Source organism: Ptychodera flava, chromosome 3, assembly GCF_041260155.1.
Source record: "Ptychodera flava strain L36383 chromosome 3, AS_Pfla_20210202, whole genome shotgun sequence".
NCBI classification, from domain to species: Eukaryota; Metazoa; Hemichordata; class Enteropneusta; family Ptychoderidae; genus Ptychodera; species Ptychodera flava.
This window is the reverse complement of record NC_091930.1, coordinates 27805900-27832708: the sequence shown is the minus strand read 5'-3', so window position 1 is coordinate 27832708 and position 26809 is coordinate 27805900.

The window sequence follows — 26809 nt, the reverse complement described above, 5'->3', positions numbered from 1 at the left end:
GTATTCAGATAACGTATTGGCTGTGGTAGCGTCTCTAATGGGGAATCGTTACAGCGTCAACTTACTTGCCAAAAATGGATTCGGTTTTTCGTAAAAGAGTTTAGAAAAGAGTCACACAAGACATAGTTGATCGCTTCGGTAGACTTTCCTTGAATGTTGTGACCCTTCAAGACGTATGTCAACACTCCTGAAGTCTAAGTGGAGGAACAACTATCAGCATTAGCCAAGGTGGATGAACTGATCTTACCCACAGACACCGAAATAAAATTGTAGACAAACGTCGTAAGCTAAAGGCATGCATAGATACACGTGTTAGACGCAAATACTTCTTTAAGATCAAGAACTTGAAGTGTGGTGAATCAGAGTGCATTATCTGTAGACCAGTCATAATGACGGGTGATTTAAAGATCATCCATGCTATTCAATTGAAAACTGATGCATTTGGTTAGGAAGTTTGATGATTTTCCACTGTTAGTGTTATAACATTTGAAAGACTACAGGTATTGTACCTCAGTGTAAATATGAACATCAAGTGAATTCTTCTCTGTCAAGGTGTTTAACTTGATGTGTAAGCCAGTACTTTTCATTGTAACTCTATTGACACTGTTCAAGTAAAAACCTATCTAACTCCAGTATCTTCATGTATAAGTGTTCTATTTCAATGGAATTGTCCTTTCCACAAATAGATTGTGCATGTGCATGACACTTTAAACTAAAGACCAATGTTCATCTGTATCATAATTGATGTCAATAGCAATGCAAAGGACATCCAAAAGTGATAGGCAATGTAAATATGAACAAGAAAATCAGTGCAATTAACCATTTGTTTGAAATTATGCTTGGACTTCGAGGATTAGGGCTTCTTGAGTAAGTTAATTAGTTTGTTTTGTAAACCGCCCCCTCCCCTCCTATGTTTTGGTGACCTAAGGTGACGCCAAACATAATTCCAAATTTGTGTAGCCTAATTAAAAATAGCGATGAAATCTTAAATAAAATAATGACGAAAATGAATCATGCAACATAATAAATAAATAAATAAATAAATAAATAAATAAATAGATAGATAAATAAATCAATAAATAAATAAATAAATAAATAAACATTAATAAGCAAGTAGTAGCAACATAAATTGTAACGATACGAAGCGTGTTCATACGTACCTGACTCACGACAACAACCAAGCATTGACACAACATGTTCATTGCTGCCAATTGATTTCATCAAATCAATTTCTCGTAGAAAACTCTTCTTGTCAGCTGCAACAACATCTTCCAATGGAACAAGAATATGACACTTTACATCAATTAGAATATTTTCCCCTTGGTTTGCCTTATTTACAACCTTGTTCATGCTTTAGACTCTTTGGCATATTTCTTTATTTGTTGCAATGAATAACATTCTGAATCCATGACCATTTTTGAGTTGTTAGTAATACCAAATTGCTTTAATGATAGTGAAATTTAAAGAATAAAATTAAAAAAGCGAGTAAATATTTAGATTTGTAATTTATCGATATATACAATCTCTACCTTTTCAAGATGCTGTCGTTAATTTTGTTTCTTTAATCTATCATGACTGTATCATGCAATATACAATATACCTTTCATTGTTTTTATTGCAACAATGGTGGTTCCTTCTTTACCAGCGATGTTCCAAGCTTCCGCTTTGACAACTTTACCAAAGGCACCCTCATAAAGAACCTCTCGTAGACTGAGAAATTCTCGCGAGATTTCAAGGTACTGTAACTTTCCTAATTCTAGATAAACTGGTTGGCTCTTTAAATGTGGCAATAGCGGCTCATACGTGAGTTCTCTACCCTGCGTAAGATCAAACGTTATTACTGTCATTAGGTAAGAGTTGTATTGAAATACACGAATGATTAACCAAATATAATTAGTTGAAAATTATGCACGATTTTCTGCAAATTTCAGATTTTAAATTCGGTTGTAAATCGAATTACACATTAGTACACAAAATCTCGCTTTACCTTGGCGGCCACTTTTCGTAGCGTGGAAAATGTTTTTGTTGTGTTAATCACAGACAATGCCAATGTTAGTATTTTTTCAATTAGATTTTGGAGCTTCACAACAACAGAAGCGCAAGTAGACGTCTTCAAATATTGACCAACAAGAAAGTATTTAAACAAGGCGGTATCGTTATCCTGTTTGTGAAAAGCGCTAACCTTTCATCAGTTAAAAATTCAGACATATTCACTGGGAAGTAATGCGACATATAATGTTTAGTTTTCGATATTTTTCAAACAATATAGAAATATTAGTACTTTCACTTCGTATGATACGAAATACTCAATATATATTTAGAATGTATACCGTATCTGTGCAATGATCTCCCGGCAATACTTCATACATTCGATCCATATTGCTAGCATGATTTTCGTCATTGCCAACTACGTGATCTTCCGTCAGAGTATCATGATTCGTCATATTTTCTCTTGTCGTGTCTCCTACTTCGTCTCTTTTCGAGTTTTCTTTCGAAGTGCAATGAGACGTCATTTCTGTTTGACAACAAGTGTAGCATGAATAAGTATATCTTCAATATCGTGTGACATTGATAAAGTGACATAGCGTTTACTCGGATACACCGAAGTTATCAATAATTATTATACACCTGCGTTTGTAACCGATACGGTTCCGTCGTACAGTAAAAGGACGCTGGGTCAAATAGCTTTGACGAGTAGTATAATAACTGAAGGTGTAATTGGACGCTATTTGACCTTTATGGTCATTCCAAAACCTGTGAATTTGAGTGAAATTATGCCGCTAACCTTCAAATTCTACCACATGCACTGTGCTGCACGCGTTGAAATATCGTTCTCTGCGGACTGTGTATGCGCGTACCACTGAACGCGTTCCCAGTCTGCTCGCGCTCACTTAGTGCAGTGTGCGACGGACATCCTAACAACGCCTAAATTTTGAATTTTTGGTGTAAAATTGGAATAATGACGTTATTCACGAAATGCCTGTTTCATGTCGTCGTACACCGTACGCATCGGTATTGTCCGAGACGCGAAGGTATTTTGTAAATAACGTCATATTACCTGAGTACAGTTCCATGTACGATTCATGTGAAGGTCCATCTGTTCCAAGGCTACCATGCACAATTGTTTTTTTCAAGTTGGAAACGGTATCGACACGGAAAAGTAAAGAGAATAAAACAGTCAGCCTTCATCCATATTGTGCATACGAGACTGTATATTTTGATACAATTTACAGACATTTGAGGAAATGATTTGGTCATAAATATTGACAAAATAACGTGATTATAAGGAATGTGGATAATACTTTGCAGGAAAATATTTGTTGTTTTTGTGTTTTTTTAAATAGTCTTTTATCAGAGCAGCACCTTTTTACATAAGAGCATCGGGTATAATACAAATATAAAAAAGACGTTCAATATAAGATTTGAACAAATGTGTTCTTGATCCCTGTTACTATTGTCGATTCAGTTACAGTGATAAAATGCTATCTTTATTATTCTTTGTTACACTTCGTTGGAGTTACTTAAAACGATTACAATATCCTGTCTTTTGAAATCCAAGCAGGGTTACGACTATTGCTTCTATTTTTGACCGACGGTATTCTACAGCTACGACTGATGGTTCGAGTTAAGAGATTTATTTTCTGGTCTAGTGTAGACAGTAACTATAGAGCGTTCCTTTCTGCAGTCTTGTTTACCTCAACATAGGATAAAGTACGGGACTACATATTGTTGCATGGACTGTTATGTACAGATCTCCTTAGTTACAAAATATCTTTCACCTACTTTCCCTAAGCTCGCTAAAGCTTAGTTTAAATGTTTGACATCTAATGTAAATTCCAGACCTCTGAAACTTAAAACGTCACCAAGGTCTTTTTCATTTGATTTAGATCATTGAGATTACTACCCAATTACAAATCTCCGAGATCTACAGATTAACCTGTTAGGTTGACGGGTATCATTTTGTTCTTTACAAGATATTGATAAGAGACTGCCTATTTTGATACAATTTACAGACATTTTCGGAAATGATTTGGTTATAAATATTAACAAAATAACGTGTACATAAGGAATGCGGATGATACTTCGCGGGAAAAAAAATTGTTGTTCTTTTGTGTTGTTGTAAGTAGTCTTTTATCAGAGCAGCACCTTTTTACATAAGAGCATCAGGTACAATACAAATATAAAAAAGACGTTCAATATAAGATTTGAACAAATGTGTTCTTGATCCCTGTTACTATTGTGGGTTCGGTTTCAGTGATAAACTGGTATCTTAATTATTCTTTGTTACACTTCGTTGGAGTTACTTAAAACGATTACAATATCCTGTCTTTTGAAATCAAGCAGGGTTTCGACTATTGCTTCTATTTTTGACAGACGGTATTCTACAGCTACGACTGATGGTTCGAGTTAAGAGATTTATTTTCTGGGCTAGTGTGAACAGTCACTTATAGAGCGTTCCTTTCTGCAGTCTTGTTTACCTTAACATAGGATAAAGTCCGGGACCACATATTGTTGCATGGACTGTTATGTACAGATCTCCTTAGTTACAAAATATCTTTCACCTTTTTTTTTCCTGAGCTCGCTAAAGCTTAGTTTAAATGTTTGACATCTAATGTAAATTCCAGACCTCTGAAACTTAAAACGTCACAAAAGGTCCTTTTTATTTGACTCAGATAATTGAGATTACTACCCACTTACAAATCTCCGAGATCTACAGATTAACCTGTTAGATTGACGGGTATCATTTTGTTCTTTACAAGATATTGATAACTTTATCGTAAGAAATTATTCTATTGGATGCTGAATACTACATTTAAATGTTGCATTCATTCAAAGTTTCTACGCATTAACTTTAATAGAGCAGAAACTTTTACCTTGTATTACAATTATCTGAAAGAAGAAAAACAAGTAAGAAAGGAATGTTTTAATGCAATAATTTATTTGGCAATACGTACGAAAAAACGAGGACACAAGTTTTATACATCATGTTTAAGTTGATTTATTTACCTTAAGGAAGTTTCTTCGTAGATTTTGTTAAAACTTAATTGATAACGTTCAGGATTTCCTTCCTTTTGGAATTGTGAAACGATCTAAAAAGTATTGCACCTTCAAATTAGAAGTTGATGTAAAAAAGTGACTTAATTTTAAGGACTTCAAAAATATAATGACATGTGCCTTTGCTTGGTATCAAATAATTTTGTCTGTCTGCATGATCCACTACATCCTGACATTTTGTGCACTTCTGAAAATGTTAATCTTAATAATTATTGTCAAGCTAAAACTTTAATTTATCTATTAATCAGAATACAAGATTATTAACTATCACTTTGCATGAATTTACACGAATTGTACGACAACCTTTTCATCGTACTGGTATTCAAAAATGTAAACATTTGAGATCATTGGTTTTAGATTGAGCTTATAAATCCTTAGCCTAACTCAAACATTAACAAACATTTATTGACTAAATGTTTTCTTGTATTTCTGATTCTTGACTTTTTGATGTAAAATGGATTAATGACGTTATACACAAAATGCCGGATTCATGTCATCGTACATCGTACGCATCGGTATTGTCCTAGACGCGAAGGTATTTTGTCAATAACGTCATATTACCTGCGTAAGGTTCCATGTAGGATTCATTTGAAGGTCCATCTGTTCCAAGGCTAGCATGCACAATTGATGTTTCAAGTTGGATACAGCATCGAAACGTCAAAGTAAAGAGAAGAAAACAGTCAACCTTCATCCATACTGTGCATAAGAGACTGCCTATTTTGATACAATTTACAGACATTTGAGGAAATGATTTGGTCAAAAATATTGACAAAACGTGAATATAAGGAATGTGAATAATACTTTGCAGGAAAATATTTGTTGTTTTTTGTGTTTTTATAAATTATCTTTTATCAGAGCAGCACCTTTTTTTATCAATACAGCATAGGGTATGATACAAATATAAAAAAGGCGTGCAATATAAGATTTGAACAAATGCGTTCTTGATCCCTCTGTTACTATTGTGGGTTCGGTTTCAGTGATAAACTGGTATCTTAATTATTCTTTGTTACACTTCGTTGGAGTTACTTAAAACGATTACAATATCCTGTCTTTTGAAATCCAAGCAGGGTTTCGACTATTGCTTCTATTTTTGACAGACGGTATTCTACAGCTACGACTGATGGTTCGAGTTAAGAGATTTATTTTCTGGGCTAGTGTGAACAGTCACTTATAGAGCGTTCCTTTCTGCAGTCTTGTTTACCTTAACATAGGATAAAGTCCGGGACCACATATTGTTGCATGGACTGTTATGTACAGATCTCCTTAGTTACAAAATATCTTTCACCTTTTTTTTCCTGAGCTCGCTAAAGCTTAGTTTAAATGTTTGACATCTAATGTAAATTCCAGACCTCTGAAACTTAAAACGTCACAAAAGGTCATTTTTATTTGACTCAGATAATTGAGATTACTACCCACTTACAAATCTCCGAGATCTACAGATTAACCTGTTAGATTGACGGGTATCATTTTGTTCTTTACAAGATATTGATAACTTTATCGTAAGAAATTATTCTATTGGATGCTGAATACTACATTTAAATGTTGCATTCATTCAAAGTTTCTACGCATTAACTATAATAGAGCAGGAACTTTTACCTTGTAGTAGAATTATCTGAAAGAAGAAAAACAAATCGAGAAAGAAAAAATGTTCAATGCAATAATTTATTTGGCAATACGTACGAAAAAACGAGGACACAAGTTTTATACATCATGTTTAAGTTGATTTATTTACCTTAAGGAAGTTTCTTCGTAGATTTTGTTAAAACTTAATTGATAACGTTCAGGATTTCCTTCCTTTTGGAATTGTGAAACGATCTAAAAAATATTGCACCTTCAAATTAGAAGTTGATGTATAAAAAGTGACTTAATTTTAAGGACTTCAAAAAAATATAATGACATGTGCCTTTGATTGGTATCAAATAATTCTGTCTGTCTGCATGGTCAACTCCATCATGACAATTTGTGCAGTTATGAGCTAAAACTTTAATTTATCGATTTATCAGAATACAAGATAATTAACTATCACTTTGCATGAATTTACATGAATTGTACGACAACCTTTTCATCGTACTGGTATTGAAAAAGTAAACATATGAAATCATTGGTTTGTGATTGAGCTTATAAATCCTTAGCCTAACTCAAACATTAACAAACATTTATTGACTAAATGTTTTCTGACATTTCTGAATCTTGACTTTTTGATGTAAAATGGATTAATGACGTTATACACAAAATGCCGGATTCATGTCGTCGTACATCGTACGCATCGGTATTGTCCTAGACGCGAAGGTATTTTGTCAATAACGTCATATTACCTGCGTACAGTTCCATGTAAGATTCATTTGAAAGTCCATCTGTTCCAACGCTACCATGCACAATTGTTGTTTCAAGTTGGATACAGCATCGAAACATAAAAGAAAAGAGAAGAAAACAGTCAACCTCATCCATACTGTGCATAAGAGACTGTATATTTGATACAATTTACAGACATGTAAGGAAATGATTTGGTCAAAAATATTGACAAAAACGTGAATATAAGGAATGTGAATAATACTTTGCAGGAAAATATTTGTTGTTTTTTGTGTTTTATAAATTATCTTTTATCAGAGCAGCACCTTTTTTATCAATACAGCATAGGGTATGATACAAATATAAAAAAGGCGTGCAATATAAGATTTGAAAAATGCGTTCTTGATCCCTCTGTTACTATTGTGGGTTTGGTTTCAGTGATGAAATGCTATCTTAATTATTCTTTGTTACACTTCGTTGGAGTTACTTAAACGATTACAATATCCTGTCTCTTGAAATCAAAGCAGGGTTTCGACTATTGCTTCTATTTTTGACCGACGGTATTCTACAGCTACGACTGATGGTTCGAGTTAAGAGATTTATTTTCCTGTCTAGTGTAGACAGTCACTATAGAGCGTTCCTGTCTGCAGTCTTATTTACCTCAACATAGGATAAAGTACGTGACTACAAATTGTTGCATGGACTGTTCTGTATAGATCTCCTTAGTTACAAAATATCTTTCACCTACTTTCCTTAAGTTCGCTAAGCTTAGTTTAAATGTTTGACATCTAACGTAAATTCCAGACCTCTGAAACTTAAAACGTCACAAAAGGTCTTTTTCATTTGACTCAGATAATTGAGATTACTACCCACTTACAAATCTCCGAGATCTACAGATTAACCTGTTAGGTTGACGTGTATCATTTTGTTCTTTACAATATGTTGATAACTTTATCGTAAGAAATTATTCTATTGGATGCTGAATACTACATTTAACTGTTGCATTCATTCAAAGTTTCTACGCATAAACTATAATAGAGCAGGAACTTTTACCTTGTTGTAGAATTATCTGAAAGAAAAAAAAACAAATCAAGAAAGAAAAGAATGTTCAATGGAATAATTTTTTTGGCCATACGTACGAAAAAAAAAGAAGACATAAGTTTTTAACATCTTGTTTTAGTTGATTTATTTACCTTTAGGAGTTTCTTCGTAGATTTTGTTAAAATTTGATTGAAAACGTCCGGGTTTTTTCTTTCTTTTGGATTGTGAAACGATCTAAAAAGCATTGCACCTTCAATTTAGAAGTTGATGTATAAAAAGTGACTCAATTTTAAGGACGTCAAAATATAATGACATGTGCCTTTGCTCGGTATCAAATAATTTTGTCTGTCTGCATGATCCACTACATCCTAACATTTTGTGCACTTCTGAAAATGTTAATCGCAATAATTATTTTCACAGCTAAAACTTTAATTTATCTATTTATCAGAATACAAGATTATTAACGATCACTTTGCATGAATTTACATGAATTGTACGGCAACCTTTTCATGGTACTGGTATTGAAAAAGTAAACATTTGGAATCATTGGTTTGTGATTGAGCTTATAAATCCTTAGCCTAACTCAAACATTAACAAACATTTATTGACTAAATGTTTTCTTACGTTTCTGAATCTTGACTTTTTGATGTAAAAATGGGTTAATGACGTTATACACAAAATGCCGGATTCATGTCATCGTACATCGTACGCATCGGTATTGTCCTAGACGCGAAGGTATTTTGTGAATAATGTTATATTACCTGCGTACAGTTCCATGTGGGATTCATTTGAAGGTCCATCCGTTCCAAGGCTACAATGCACAATTCTTGTTTCAAGTTGGATACATCATCGATATGAAAACGTAAAGAGAATAAAACAGTCAACCTCCATCCATATTGTGCATAAGAGACTGTATTATGTTACAATTTACAGACATTTGCGGAAATGATTTGGTCATAAATATTGACAAAATAACGTGAATATAAGAATGTGGATAATACTTCGCAAGAAAATATTTGTTGTTTTTTGTGTTTTTGTAAATAATCTTTTATCAGAGCAGCACTTTTTTTATCAATACAGCATAGGGTATGATACAAATATAAAAAAGGCGTGTAATATAAGATTTGAACAAATGCGTTATTGATCCCTCTGTTACTATTGTCTGTTCGGTTTCAGTGATAAAATGCTATCTTAATTATTCTTTATTACACTTCGTTGGAGTTACTTAAAACGATTACAATATCCTGTCTTTTGAAATCCAAGCAGGGTTTCGACTATTGCTTCTATTTTTGACCGACGGTATTCTACAGCTACGTCTGAGGGTTCGAGTTAAGAGATTTATTTTCTTGTCTAGTGTAGACAGTCTCTTATAGAGCGTTCCTGTCTGCAGTCTTGTTTACCTCAACATAGGATAAAGTACGGACTACATATTGTTGCATGGACTGTTATGTACAGATTTCCTTAGTTACAAAATATCTTTCACCTACTTTCCTGAGCTCGCTAAAGCTTAGTTTAAATGTTTGACATCTAACGTAAATTCCAGACCTCTGAAACTTAAAACGTCACAAAGGTCTTTTTCATTTGACTCAGATAATTGAGATTACTACCCACTTACAAATCTCCGAGATCTACAGATTAACCTGTTAGGTTGACGTGTATCATTTTATTCTTTAGAAGATATTAATGACTTTATCGTAAGACATTATTCTACAAAATATTGAAGACTAAATTTCACTGTTTCATTCTTTGCAACTTTCTATGCATAAACTTTAATAGAGCAGAAACTTTTACCTTGTATTACAATTATCTGAAAGAAGAAAAACAAGTAAGAAAGGAATGTTTTAATGCAATAATTTATTTGGCAATACGTACGAAAAAAAAGAGGACACAAGTTTTTAACAACTTGTTTTAGTGGATTTTATACCTTTACGAAGTTTCTTCGTAGATTTGTTAAAACTTTATTGAAAACGTCCGGGTTTTTTCTTTCTTTTTGAGATTGTGAAACGATCTAAAAAGCATTGTTAATTTAAGGTCATCAAAATATGATGACATGTGCCTTTGCTCGGTATCAAATAATTTTGTCTGTCTGCATGGACCACTCAATCTTGATATTTTGTGCACTTCTGAAAATGTCAATCTTAATAATTATTTTCACAGCTAAAACTTTAATTTATCTATTTATCAGAATACAATATTATTAACGATCACTTTGCATGAATTTACACGAATTGTACGACAACTTTTCATCGTACTGGTATTGAAAAAAGTAAACCTTTGAAATCATTGGTTTTGATGGAGCTTATAAATCCTTAGCCTAACTCAAACATTAACATACATTTATTGACTAAATGTTTTCTCACATTTGCTTGGCTTATTGCCGTTGAATCCTCGACAATAGACGATCAGTACAACAAGTAGTATTGCAAACACTGACGCCACGGCCACGCTAAGAGCAATTATTAGGTTTGCTGATGAATCTGAGGGGAAAGAAACATTAATATTAGTTATGACGTGTAACTAATGTATGAATATACTGATAATATTATATAGGGCTCAGCCCTTGGTGTCGCGCCAGGGGTTAAGATTGGCAATGTTATTTGTATTGATTCATGATAAACTGTAATTGTTACTTCATAAACGTTTATATGCCAACTATGCCCAGTTTCCCTCTGATGAAAGCAGTTCACGTACACACGACGTCAAACCCTGCACAGGCTGCAGCAGGGCAGGTATAGATTTTCTGTAGCGTGTAAAAATTTTGGACAAAAATTGGCAATTTTTACAATGATAACAGCCTATTGCGATAAACAAGGGACGTATTATGCAATCATTATCATTGCAATGGTAACCGCACTGCCCACCTTCCACTTGCAAGCTGAAAACTATAGCGTTCCGTCTAAAAACTAGCAATTTTTGAATCTAATTATTGACACAGGGGGCGCTCTTCTATAATTCAATCCCAGCATTCTTTGCGTATGCCCCGTTCATGTGCACGACAGTTTTCTCCGTTATCTATATCAACGATACTTTGTATCAGCGACAAGGTGTATAATAACATTTACTGGCTAATAAAAGAGGTATATTTTATAAAAGGTATGTTATATCATAGTAATTTGTTTCGTATTTGTTTATTTACGAGTACTCAAAAAAAACATGGCGGCGCCCAACTGAGAAAGAAGGGTAACACTTCCGGTTACTCGCATAGTATATTATGAATAAGCGCATGCGTAGTCAGTAAGCCGCTGGCGCGACTATTATTGTTTAAATAGCGGTTAAGTATATATCCATGTAAATTCACGACCAGGGCGATCTGCAGCTAGAGGATCGGTGACAGTACTTGTACCCATTGATAGGGAATTAGGTGCAAAATCCATTCCATCAATATACTATCCGGAAGAGCTGTTAACTTTCACAACCGACACAGCGTCCCTGTTAGAGGAGACAGGAAATCATCCGGAAAAAGACATTTAAACCTGATAAAATGCTGTACTTGCTCACCCTTTAGGGTAATTCGCGCGTAGCAGCATTGATATTGCAGAAAATATACCTTCTTTTCCTATTTCAACAGTTTGTCTTCCTATTGGTAGTTTGCCATTGTATGCTTTACATGTGCATATCCCATAGTCAGACTCATCTTCGATGGTTATGGTCACTTTATTCCTTACAGTGTCGTTTTCATTTCTGTCATTGGAAATTATGTTATTGTAAGGGTCATACCGTGTAATCATTGCTGCCAGAAAAACTGTCCAACCTACATTGAAGTTCAATGGTATCACCTACACCTGCGAAGACTTTTGCCTTGGCAATATGAATTTTGGTTGAATCTGATTTAAATGAGATTTAAATGGGAGATACAGCATTGTATCTTTCTAACATATTTAGCCTTGGAAATGACTTTACTTGCGGTGTTCGGTTTTCAGTAAAATTCCAACAGTTTTGACTCAACAATTTTGAAAACCTTTCGTTGGGAACGATTATAAAAACACACAAGACAACAACGACACGTGGAATGAGGCACACACACAGACATACAAGCAGTGAGCTAGACACTGAGACACAGTGATATCAAATCATAAGCAAATGCCTTTGTTACTAAATTTTAAGCTGTATATTGTCTGCTTTAACACTACGCCAAATAGTGCATCATGGCAAAACAACCACACTCTTAACGACGACAACGAGATTTATTTACTAGAGTTGGCAATTAGTACTAGTGTTATCAAGATCAAACATCCTAATAACATAATTTACACCTACAGATAAAATTATACCAAGAATAGGTGCAATATGATTCAGAGTGGCCATAATAGTGTCCTTTTTTTTACTTAAAAGTATAAATGGGAAAGACAAACTTAAATTTGAAAATTTGTGTTGCCTAAATTGTTGAAAATGTTTGCAAGACAATGTAATTAAAATATATAACTATATGTAGACCCTTTAATTACCTTACATGTATTTAATTTACATTAGGTAAATTTGCATCATCGACATATTTTTAAATCGGTGTTACCAATGACAATGTGATCATTTCAAACGTTGTCAATTTCGTTCGTTCCTCATCCACACACTACGTCTCTTTCTAACTGTAAATTTGAAATGTGACACGTGGACCTGGTGACAGATTGCAATGTACGACTACGCAATTGTCATGAATATTTCAATGTGTTTTTTTTCTGAAAACGAAAAGCATGTATCGTTTAAGCAAAATCTTTTTTCTGTTTTATTCACTCTGTCCCCCTGAAATGTGTAATATTTTTTTTTCCATTATGACTCGCCTTGTTGACTGCTTATTTGGAATTTATTCCCATTGAAAGTTTACTAAAACACTTTTATGAACAAAGGCAGAATGACATCATAAGTGACGGCCACTACCATTCCCTTTGTAACCAATATTATATAAAAACATCGCAAAGCAAGCTTGGTCGACCTCTAATGATTTTCTTTGTAATAGCGAAATGTCCTAACAAAAGCTGTCATCACCGGAGTGCAAATGTATTATAAAGGGGTCATTACACGAAGTTTGGATAGGTTTGTATTTTTTGCTGACGTGAATTGTCTTCCGAGTTAGGCTTGTCCAATTTATCACTCACTGAGCCCTCGTCCATACAGTGCCTTATTCGTGATATTCTATATAAATCCGTAAAATTCAAGAAAATGTTCTGTCTTATCATATGAAGCGGCCTGAATCGCCATCTGTGTGACGTAGTACAGGATGGATAAAAAATCTGAATTACCCGTCTTCGACTTCATTAACATGGATTTCTTCCTGCACTAGTACCATTCATTCATGCACTCCACGACGCTCCCTATGCTGCTTATCACGGCCAATGCAACGCAGAGCTCATTTACTTGAAAAAAATGTTTCACCCTGTTTTCCTTTTAATAATTTTGAAAATTATCACAATTCAAGAAGTAGCCTGGATCGCAACCAGTGTGAAGTAGAGCAGGAATGATAAAAAATCATGTTGTAGTTCTACGGGATTATTTCCCTACACGTGAGCGCGCCAACACTGATCTATCACAACTGATGCTGTGCTTTAATGCCAATTATGAGATGGTGGTGCGATAAATTCAGGCAAGGAACATGGAAGGCACAGCAAACGAATCTAAGAACCACTCAAGATTTAGCCATTCTAAAGAATCGAATTTTAGGCGCTGTCGTTCGAATTAATAGCTTTGCAATGTCACACGATATATATCCTTCATTACACAAAAATTTCGTTATTTCTAGATTGGAATCGAAACTGCTTGGCAAATGGAGCCTCTCAACCTCTTCAAAATATGGCGTTTAGCACTTGAGTGGTTGTTTTCAGGTTTTTGAAGGCCACAGCCCTTGGAAATTGATCCCGCATGCATAAAAAATGCCCTAGGGAAGACACACTACCTTTGCGGTCTGGGCGGATTATGGGAATATTCATGACATAAGGCGCTGTATACACAAAGCTTTCTGCGGAGAAACATGCGGCCAGTATTGTGGTGAAGAAAAGGAACAGCTGAAAGCCGACTCGTGGCTTTCTAACAGACATCAAAAAGACTTGCACGGAGCATGAATCGCGATGGGCTCTGGAACTAGATGGACTACAACAAGAGGAACATTTCTAGCATTGACTTAAAGGGCCTATGACATGATTTCCAAAGATTTTATTTTTTCCCTTCAAAAACCTAGCCAGGGGACCTGTCTATGGATTGAATATTGTGTCAGTTCGGAAAGATGTGCGCGAAGGGCGAAATTTGACTCCCTTTTCTTGCTCAGTGATCAGGGGGCCTCTTCGCACCCGAGCCAGGCAGCGGTATTTGCATATTGACCAACAGGTAGAATTGACGTCATTTGTACAACGCTATTGTCACGAAAGTGTATTTAGCGGTCCTTGTATAAATTAGACCACAAACAAAGTCAGCTATATAAACAGTGCTCACAGACGCCCAGTAAACACTGGTAAGGAAGCCACACCGGCGGTCCAGCTGCAGGGACTTATCAAGTTGCTTCCAGCGAGGACAGTGTTGACCAGAATTCAGAAAGTGATTTCGAGGGGAATTAGCTTAAAGACACATAGGCAAACCAGGCATCCGGGACGAGTGGTTCCAAATCAGAGTCAGATTCTGACTCGGAATGACAAAAGCGCGAGTGGACAAAGCAATGGAATGCTCGGAACAGATTTAACAGTACGACGAGCCTACTTTTCATTTCTTTGTATGAAATAAGACAGTATCAGTCTTAGTTTGAACTTTTCACGGTTGAATTTATTTTATAAAATGTGGAGCAATCCCGCGCCTGAGTATTTCGATTCAATGCATTGCATGTTGTAGCTGCAGTAGGCCTACAGTACACTCAGTGTGCAGTTTCGGACGACCTCAGTTTGGACATGCAATCACATTCTGTTCGTCGGACTCACTTCGCTCCGTAATGATAGCGTTTTACAAGTTGTGTGACCTCATATTAAGTGAAGTGATACTGCTGTCCCGTTTTTGATAGTTTGCTTTTAGAAGCTATTTCGGGCTATACAAAGTCGGCAATGTTAGCCAGACCATACGATAAAAGGTGCCGAAAGCAACACACAGAGACAGCCCATAGGTAAGCGCCAAACACGTCGAAATATGGTTATGTCGTATATTAAACGTAACTAATTATCACGAAATATTTACATTCAGTTTTTTAAACACATTGAAAATGAAAATTGGGGTTTTGAAGTTTCAAATTATCAACATTTAGCCCCTACTCACTTTCCAAATACGACGTCCGATTATTGCGATAGCAGTCCGATTACTACGCACTCAATACGGGTCAAAAATTTTGCAACGTGACCCCCTATTACCACTTCCGTCGTGTTAACACTTTGACGATAAACACAAAAGGTATGGCACAAAATGAGGGACCGTGGGTATGGCAATAAGAATTCGTAGCGCTCGTCATTTATGATACGACTTTGGTTGGGCGAAATTCACTACCCTTTCCGAAAACTATCACTCTGAGTGTAGCTGTGTTGGACGTCGACTTTGACAGAACTATCATTTCCTTGGAGCACGAGACAAATGGTGCAATCGACCCATGTTCCCATGCATTTTCAGAGCAAACGAACCCAGCAAAAATGATGCGTTAGGCCTATTTTGTACATGTTTTAATGAAGAAAAACCAAAGAATGCTTGTCGCTGCATTGTCGCGGTCGCCATTTTGAATCGCCGTCTTCACCGTTCACAAATGTGTAGAGAAGGGAAACATCCTGGCTCGCAAATGTTTCCCGATGAAATTTCCTATATTTGGCACGAAAGCATAGTACACCTAATCAGATACCCTGACAAGTCATTTTAATTTCAGTCATTTTAATTTACTCGATCGGCGCGGCGATCGGCCGTACGCGACATGTGATCGTTCGTAATCTCCTGAAAAGACCATATCACTATAGCAAACTAAACACGAAGCTTACATGTACGTTCTGAGCAAAGGAAGCCCTTGCCTCACACCCTTACGGACATGAAATTGCGGAGGTGTGAAAGACTGTCTGTCCGTATCAAGATAAGTTGTTGGCTCAACTTCGAAAAGCCGAAAAAAGTCGAACAAGTTGGGTTAGGGGTACACGCCCACCCGTAACTTTTACTTGCGTTTTATCTGGACAAGGGGGGCGATACGCAATGCAAGACAGTGACGTTGGCTAACTTCAAGACCCAAAGAGTGATTTTACGTTTGGTTGTATGGGGCATGTCATAGGCCCTTTAAAGACCTGTTACCCTGCTTTCTTTCAGAGCCCTGGCGAAATCAAACCCCATTTAAAGCGTTTCAGACATCCAAGCCATTGCATTACCCGTATAGCCATCTACCACCCTATTCCTAAAGACATTTGCTCTGGCTTTCGGAGGCCAAGGAATGGGAGTTCACTAAACGCGTCCACCATGTCATTCCTGCATGGTATTGAAAGTACTTTACCGAAAATGACTTTGCCTCAACACAGCTTCTTGCTTTATGGACATAGTCTGACCTTCCAACAACACTCAGAGTCAGGGAAGCTAACGTTGCCTCTAAGAAACAGGAACTGACTCAACAGCTGGTGATCGACAAAGGAGAGCTCGAGTTTTGGTTACAGACACCTGCAAACGCAGCACCCTTGTTGGAGCATCAGCATTGTACCCTATGAGGCTACATCCTCATTTACTACAATGGTTCATAGCCCTAGTATTCCCAACTAAGGGCGTATATGGTGGCCTATGCCAAAATCAACCTCCTCTCATGCTTTTTAGGTTTGAACCACAAGGAGGCTGTCTGGGTGGGGCATCAATAGTATCTACGTCAAGAAAACTGCATTCTACAAGTTAAAAAAAGGTGCAGGCAGGCTATGAGCCCCAAGTGTGTCAGCAGTAAACCAGAGAGATTCTGTGAGGTCTACCATATGCAAAGATTCAACCATTTGTTTGTCCAAATTGCCCTGGCCAAGTGACATGACAAGGGCGAGCAGCTTTACATGCCTAAGGAACATGCATTCTACCTCCTGAAGCCTGAATACAAAAGACAGCAAACGGACCTCCCTCTAAGCATCGCACCATACTGCTGTGACCAATTGACCCTATTACAATTGCGCTGAGTGGAGGACGGCATCAGTGGTAAAACTACAAGAGTGAGACAGTTATTCTGCCAGAGAGACCCCTTTTTGTTCACACTGACCCATTGCCTGGAAGAACAGATGTGGGCCAGAGGTGTCAAGGCCTAGACCTATCACAGCTTCTTCCACCGGAGTGTTCAGACCGAGTGGACCCTTGACAGGATTGGCGCAAAGTACATCCCCATGTGATCATCTCAGATGAGGTCAGCACAGTGTCCCGGCCAATTCTGGAGACCTTCCTGGATTGATTCGACCACAGGGGTGTCAAAGTCGTCTATACATGTTGCAGCGACATAGGTCAGTCACCACAGGTTGCTGGTGAGATGCCACACCAATGGCTGCATTGGAAGGCTAACTACTTGGAGGTGGTCGTGATCGATCACCAAGCAAAATACTTTGCCCTCCATTCCCTCAAAAGGAGTATCCTCCTCCAGCTTGACAAAGTCCAGTGCCAAGAGATGCGAAAGGCACTCCACTGCTGATGAGAGTGCGATCAGTTTGTTGAGGCGACAGGGCAGGGACTGCTGTTCAAGTGCAACAGGGACTGCTTTCAAGACAGCCCTGTGCCTCTTATGTACCACCAAAAGGACAGCCGGCAGCATAACATTACCTTTTTCTGCACGTTTGGCTTCAGAAAGCATGGGTAAATGGTATAGCATCAATGAATTTGGTGTCACCTTTTAAGCGATTTTGTGGTTTGGGAGATCAGAATACCCACCTTCTGCATGCCGTCTTGTCTTTAAAATGCTGCTGGTACGAGTGCCACAGCTGGGACATAGATAAGAAGGAGAGTGGCGGCCAACCGTCCCTGGCTAATGTATATGCCGCCCTTGAGCCAGCACAGCAACATTATAATATTTCATTCTCCGCCGGTCTCTCCCAAAGGATGAAACGAGTCCTTCTTTGCCCATCTCCCTATAATGATGAAGGCATCGATATCTTAAAGGGACAAAGTCGGCAATTTTTCATGATTTTGTTTGATGCAAGATACTACTTATATTATTTGACATGTTGAAAGATACTGAATAGATGAGTAACCATGCATACATTGGACCCCAGTTTTAGACAAATAAAATGAAACCATCGCGAAAATGAATTAATGGTCATGACCATTAATTCATTTTCGCGATGGTTTCCTTTATTTAGTCAAATTAACTAATTCATCGGCAAAGTTGTTAACTCGAGGTCAAAGGTCACCCTGTTCACTTGAAATTTTAGCAGAACACTTCGCTAACATAATCATTCCCGTCCACCAAACTTCAGACATCGACCTTTGTTGGCTAGTCTATAATTATACATGTACATAATTAATGAGCTACAGGATGATATAATGGTCAAAAGTCAGTTGCCCGTTCCAGCCACAGCTCCATAGACACCAGCCGTCTTTGACTCTTATGTAATATAAGATTGATAAGCAGAGCTTTGCTGCAGATTTATAGATCAGATCAAAGGTCATATAAATTCTCCAAAATAATGTTCTAAATATCTTCTGAAAATTAACATGGCCTAAGACATTGATATTTGAAATGTAGCACCTTTACTATTTTGTCCAAAAATTGACTTACATAATTTTGATTGATCAATTAATAATGTAACAATTTTACGCGTAGTGTGATATTGAAAAATACTTTCCCTCTCTCCCTTTAATGTCTCCTGAGTCCTTTCCTACATACGCCCCTTGGTGTAGAATTCGTAAACATACAATCATGTTGAATTGCTCATGAAAATGAATCGATCTATTAAATTAGAGTAAAAATGCAAATACTTCTATCTTAATCTGCAGATCGTGAAGAGTGAGTTGTGGCTCGCGACACGAAGCACGTTGCCTGTAGCAAATGGCGCTTGAATTATCCTTACCCATTTGTGACCACCCCTAACATTGTTGGGTCGGTGATTGAGTTTTAATCCCACCACATCAGCCTGGAGTGTTATTAATCAAGACCCTGCTGGGCTATGTCGGCTCGAAGAGGACTTAAATCTACCATCTAGCCATTGGCCATTTAGCCATTAACAAAGCGAATTTGACAAAGGTAAGGGTAAATGTAAACAAAATTCATCCACCTAGCTGTCAATGTATATTTGCAAACGTGCCTTCCCTAGGGCATGCCTTATGTGTGCTGGCGATTTACTGGGGCTGGCCTATACGGCCTTTGAAATGTGGAAACAGCGCACTCAAGTAGGTAAACGCGATATTTTTTGAGGGTTTTGGGCCTCCCTTTGCCAATCCGAGTGGCGCACTCGCCCTTCCTACAGCTTGTTATGATCTTGTTGCTGTCTTTCCTTTATAAGTATATTTGAAAATATTCTAAAAAACTCTGATTATTAAGGCCTCTGTCTGGGCTATTTTAAAACACTAACCGTGTAGGACCTTGTTTTCAGATTTGGTCATCTTTTTGTTGCAGTAGATGGTAAAATGCAGTGCAGGGGGAAAACCGGATATTCGGTTGGCATGGCGACAATTTCAGGGTTAAAATATGAGGAAATTTGTGGCAAAGATATCTATTGAACGAAAAGTCATACAACAACCGAATTTTTTCTGTAGCATTCAGATGTATATGTATTACAATATGAACCTAAATGTATGACTGTATAAGATGTCAATATAAATTAAATCATAGTCATCTCGGTAAGATTGAAAAATTAATAAATTTCACAACTTCCATCAAGTTTCTACTATGACATGATTGGATGACCTTGTTTTTTGAGGTTTATTTTGTAAAGTATTTAATTTCACATATGTTGGCTGATTTTCATTGCATTCCAACCATTCTTTCAAGAGTTATTACTGCCACAAGAAACGAATGCAGTACAAAACACAATTGTTAGGAGTATTGGATTGAAATGTTTACAAATAAAGGTGATACTCATACTTCATGCAAAGTTTACGACCTCAAAATAGGGTATTGGACAAGTTTAAATTGTCAGTTAGAATTCTATTTACAAAAGCCTGGTTGTAATTGCTTTCTTAGTGAAAAATGAACTGTTAATTATCAAAAAAAACATTGATTTTATAATCAGCATGATAATGAAATTCATGTGAGATTCTTTACTTGTTATGTATATGGACACCATAACGTCTAATATGGTTTGTTTTCTGGTTTAATTGCTATACCTGAATGAAAATCTTCATATGCCTTACAGTAATATCCATACAAAATATAAAACAGAATCATTTGTTGCAAATTTCTTCCCGATTACTCATTGATCTGGCTTTTTTAGACTGCAATTAGTCTCAAACTCACAATTTCCACAACGCCATATTTTTACCTCTGAAAAAGCTGCTTCAATAAGCAAGCAAATGGTCACTACTTCATACATGATGCCATAACTCAACAAAGTTTTTAGGCAACCAAAAATAGCGATTTACCTGTTTTGAATATATAATTAGACTAAATAAAATTTGACCAGGGGTCAGTGGGAAAAAACGCGATTTTCTCGATTTTAGTTAATATTTTTTGAAGAATGATATAGCTTATTTGAAAGTATACATGTCGAGTTTGACAATGAAGGAAAAAAATAAAATTTGATTTTTTGAGCATTTTGACCGACATTAGCCCAGACGATGGCCTTAAATACTTTGGTCCTCCGGTGCCAGCGTGATGAAGTCTTGTTACAACCGATAACGTATCAACCCGATAACGTAGTAAAAAATTACAGATAACGTAGAAAATCAACCGATCACGTCGTAACTTTTTCTAACCAATAACGTAGTAAAAATTTACCGATAACGTAGTGATTTTTCCTAACCGATAACGTATCAACAAATGTACCAATAACGTATCACAGAACCAATAACGGATTAAATAAACTGATAACGTAAAAAAATCTGCTGACTTGAATTGCTTACAGGAGTAACTTGCGAAATTAATGAATTTTGATTATAGAGAATTCAATTGAACGATGAGTATAGATTTACCTGTAATCCAGTCCCAGCATCAGAGTTACATTGTAAACACTAAATGTCATGATTTTGATATACTGACGTTTTAAGTAACAAAATTTTGTAATCGATCATGATGAAAACTTTTTCCAAGTCCTCCCAATTTAGAAGGTGTGCCGATAAAGACACTCACATGTGTATTGTATCTTGAATTCATCTTGCAGGAAAACTTATTAATTAGTTCACATTTCCCAAATTGATGAAATTCGATTCATGATGTCTCAGTAATATCACGAAAACAGTGTAATCCAAGCATATATGATTCTGAAGGTGTAACTGATTTATTTTGAAAAAAATTAAAGCTACAACATTCATTTATATTCAGTTAGCTTCCATTTATGAATACTTTATCAGTCGATTGATAATTTGATGCAATATCAGTTGATTGGAATTTTTACTCTTTGACTTGGCTAGGTAATTAGTTGATTTGATACATAATTGGTTGATTTAATGCATCATCACTTAATTTGATACGTTATTGTTCACTAGGCTACGTTATTGTTGATTTGATACATTATCTGTCTATTAGCTAACCCGTTAATCTATCTATCTATCTATCTGTCGATTAATCTATATGTCGATCAATCTATCAATCTATCTATCTATCTATCTATCTATCTATCTATCTATCTATCTATCTATCTATCTATCTATCTATCTATCTATCTATCTATCTATCTATCTATCTATCTATCTATCTATCTATCTATCTATCTATCTATCTATCTATCTATCTATCTATCTATCTATCTATCTATCTATCTATCTATCTATCTATCTATCTATCATCAATCTATCTATCTATCTATCTATCAATATATATTTATATATATTAAAGATTATCAATCGTTCTATTAGTCGATCAATCGATCAAGTCCTTCAATCAATCATTCGATCGATAGAAATATCGATCGATTGACAGATCAGTGCATCGATCGATCAATCGGTCGATCTATCGATTGATTAATGGATTGATCGATTGATCGAGGATAGATCTATCCCTATGAATATATGCACATGAATCACTTGATCAAATACATTATCACTTGATTTGATACATTATCGGTAATTTGTTGAGGCGTTATCGGTTAGGAAAAATTACTACGTTATTGGTAAATTTTACTAGGTTATCGGTTTGAATAAATTACTACGTTATCAGTTTGTTTCTAAGTTATCGGTAAAATTTTACTTCGTTATCGGATTTGATATGTTATAGGTTGTAACAAGCCTCTTCACCATATGATAGTTGACTTGCTTTGGCGTTGGCACAGTACACGTGACGGAATCCTTATGTGATTTAAAATGATGGCATTAGATGTATCAAGTTCAAGTGGTCAAATTAATAAACAGAGGTACTCAGTAAGGCATTTGCATATCTCATTGACAATTGACCGTTTTAAAAGACTAAACGCGCTAAAACTTTTGCAATCTTCGACAATAATAATGTTAATCCTTTCACATCAAACAAAAAGTAAGAAGATTGTTCATATGATAATTATATAATCGCGTTGATTTTTTTTATTATTTGACGTCATCGTATAATCATATAATTTTGTGTCTCGGCACGAAAAAAAACAGATTATACGAAGACGTCAAAGTGAAAAAATTCCATTGGATTATACAAATGACTCAGGGCACCGTTTAGCCGACATGTCAACTAACATAGATTACCTTTATTCTTTATAAGTCATAGTTATAGTAAAAATACCTGGTCTCACGATCTCCATTATTTGGATAATATTTGGTAATATGCCGTTAGCTGCTTCACATGTGTATCTCCCATAGCAAGACTCACTATCAACAAGAACCGTCAGTGTACTGGTAACATTGTTCCCGTCTATCTTCTCATCAACTTGTTTGTTGCTGTCGTGGCGTGAAATGAGGCCACCTTCTGTATTGTGCCATGTTAGACTTGGCGTGGGAAATCCATGCACCTTACATGTCATTTCAACGACATCGTCTATTGCGGCTGTATATGTAGCGCTTGCACTGATTTGCTTCGGAGAATCTGAGGATAAGACCAACAGGTTTGTTATCAGATAAACTGACTTAAGTATTCTCAGAAAAATCTTAATGATATGGCCCAAAAGATAAAAGTATACGTGTTTCCGCTAACTCAACTTGCCCTTATATAACCCACCGACGCTAGACATGTTTTAAATTTTCAAAACATGTTAATAAATTATTGAAATGTTATCGTATTTTATGGATCTCAGCTACCACAAACAAATAAACACTTGATCCCTGACCTATCTACACTTATTTTCGGAGAAAGCACACATTTTCATTTGATATGATCAGTGAAAAGTATATTATGTATTATATCCATGGAACAAAACAAGGCAGTAAGAAAGAAAGGACAATGCAACTTTGTACTCATATTGAATATTATCATACATATATACATACATATATACATATATGTTATTATATTATAATATATTGCCATGTAAGTCGCGCTGTGTTCCACGTAACTGAGGGGTGGTGCTCTCCATATTGCCCACTGGTTTTGCGCGAATTGAATGCCTATTAGATATATTACATTTGTAGCATTACCTTGGGACTTCCGCTTAAAAGTATTTTGCCTATCTTCGAGATTTAGGACGGTAAGTTAGACTGGATTACTTTACTATGATTCCACTGGTAAGACCCAGTGCAGTTCATAACAAAATGTTGCGGTATGACTGATGCCATGACAGTAATCTCCTCGCCAGATATGAAAAATTGATTTAATAAAATAAAGGGAAGTAAATTTATTTCATATGACGAAAAAAAAACCTTGAAATATACATGAAATTTTGATCACATAATAACAAAACGACAATGAATTATAAAATTTTAAAATTATATACAAATTCAAATGAAAGTAATTCTAAAAAAAAATAATGAATTCAATGCTGAATGTTTATATAAAAAAATATACCAACACGCAAACTAAAATGCACATAAATTTAGGATTCAGGACAATACGAACTTGATGTCGAACATACCGAAGTTAAAATCTCATTGATATCTACGAGCTTGTAAAAGTGAGCATTTATTTAATTTTGAAAACAACGTGAAATCACAATGAAAACTATACATAAAAGTGTGTAATTTCTAAATTTTGAAAACATCGAAAATGTGTATCGAAAATTGGAGAGAAGCACTGAAAACAACAAAGTTAAGGCTTTCAAAGAAAAATTAAGGTGAAGCCGCCGGGGTTTTTACAGTTATTTATTCATATTGATACTGGCTAGCTCCATCTGTCAATACTGTACTGATCTCCAGGGGGGACCAGTGTAAACGAAAATATATTATAATACACAAAACTCAAAACCGTGAAAGGAATAAAAGGCAAAAAACAATAAGATAGAAAAATTAACATCACGTGGCAAACAAAAACGAAACATGTACAATAAAAACAGCTCAATCAATAACTACACCAAATTCACATAGGAGGATGTCTTTTAAAGGCGCCCTTCTCAATCCCAGGTTCTCGCATTAGGAAATGTGTCAATAGCTCATTGACAGTTTGTCATTCTTTTGTTTTCCATTGAATATTTCATCAAGTACATAATATTTATATTAGATAAATCTGATAATTGAGTGGGGGCTTTAAGCATTTGTATAAATTTCCGTAAAGAGATGATACCGTGAAAAATAGCAGATAGACTGTTAAAATATTTAATAGCATGATAACTTAAGGAATCACATGCTTTGGTTGTTCTGAAAGAGGGTAACGTAAATCTATGATAATGACCAGTCCGATAATGATGTGTTGGTTTATAACAATCGAACATGGTTTCTAAATATGGCGGAACAATATCCCCTCCTTGATTATTTCAGCCCAACTTTAGCAATAGCTGCGGCCCATCATTAAGAAAATGATGCCGATTTTTAGTAAAATCATTCAGAATTATATTGGCTCCTCTATGATGAAGTAGCTGTAACCTGTTATTTGAGTAAAATATAATTGCGTCATTAAAAACATGTTATGATGGAAATGCACACTTTGATTTAAAACAGAGTTCAAATGTAGGTGAAAATAACTGAATTTGATGCAGCCAGATAACTGTTTAAACTACTGTAGTCTGTTTGCCTCCTTCGTTGCCGTACCTGTAATGCAACCCAACTTCCGTTGCATTAGATTACTAGTTCTAAAATTTAACGTGAACATGTCTTGGTGCAATAAGTCAGGTCAAGAGATTCTTCTATCGCTAATGTAAAAGCGGTCTTACGTTTTCCGATAATTCTTTATTGTGATATTTATGAAGTATTTTGCTATATGAATTTCCCTACTACCCTCCGAGTCTGCCCGTGAAACGGAGCTTTTTATACGGTCGATAGATACAGCAGGTGGGCAACCTCATTATTTGTTCCTGAAATACATATCAAAAACCATCTATTCCATTTTGTAATATTCTGTACAAGTAGCACAGGGGCTTCATAAATTATGTTTTAAATAATGGCAAGACTTAAATATCTTATGTTATGGTCAATTTCGTTTGCTGGACTTTTTGATAACTTTAAATGGCTTTGACTATAGCCATTTATTAAGATTGACTTCTTATCTTCATCGTTGCAAGACTGTAACTTATATGTTTACTTTCGGACCTGCTTTTTGTAAAAACAACACAATAAATATGAAACACTTTAAGTGTTATCACAAAACTTTGACCCATTATATATTTTGACGAAGTGAACATGTCAATTGACCTCTGTCACCTAAATCATAAGCAAGGTTGAATCCACTTTGATCATTTGCGACAATATGATTATTTATACGCATAATATGACACTTCAACAATTAATTCCTGTGATTGCCACGACAGTAGCCACACCGTTACTTAGAGCTGAATATTGCATAACAGATTTCCAAGTCTTTGTGAAAGAGATGGGTTGCTTTATACAGACCGCGAACATGAAACACAAAGGCTAATTAAAATGTATATAAAAACAAATACGACGATAGGAACAAAGCACAGAAACGTACGTTGTGCACCTAAGTGTTTAACTTAAGACAATAAAACACCCTGCACAGTCAAAATGTGTTCACAGTGATTCATTTACGATTGTGATAGTTTGTTTGTTTTATATTGTGCCAGTAAGCATATAAATCCCTGTGTGAATAAAATTATAAGCATTTTTTTCGGTAACGATTAAACATCCAAAATGTTAGAATTTAGAGGGGCTTGTATGCAATTTGGTCTACACCTGATTTACTACCACTGAAAGAGCCAAATATGACAAACCTGTGAATTTCACTAGATCTACAATTTAAACCACTGAAAAATAATCCAAACATGTAACACTTAAAGTGTTATTAGCATACTTTAACCCATTGTGTGCTTTGCTCTTTGTCCGCTTCCGCATCTGACTGTATATATATATATATATATATATATATATATAT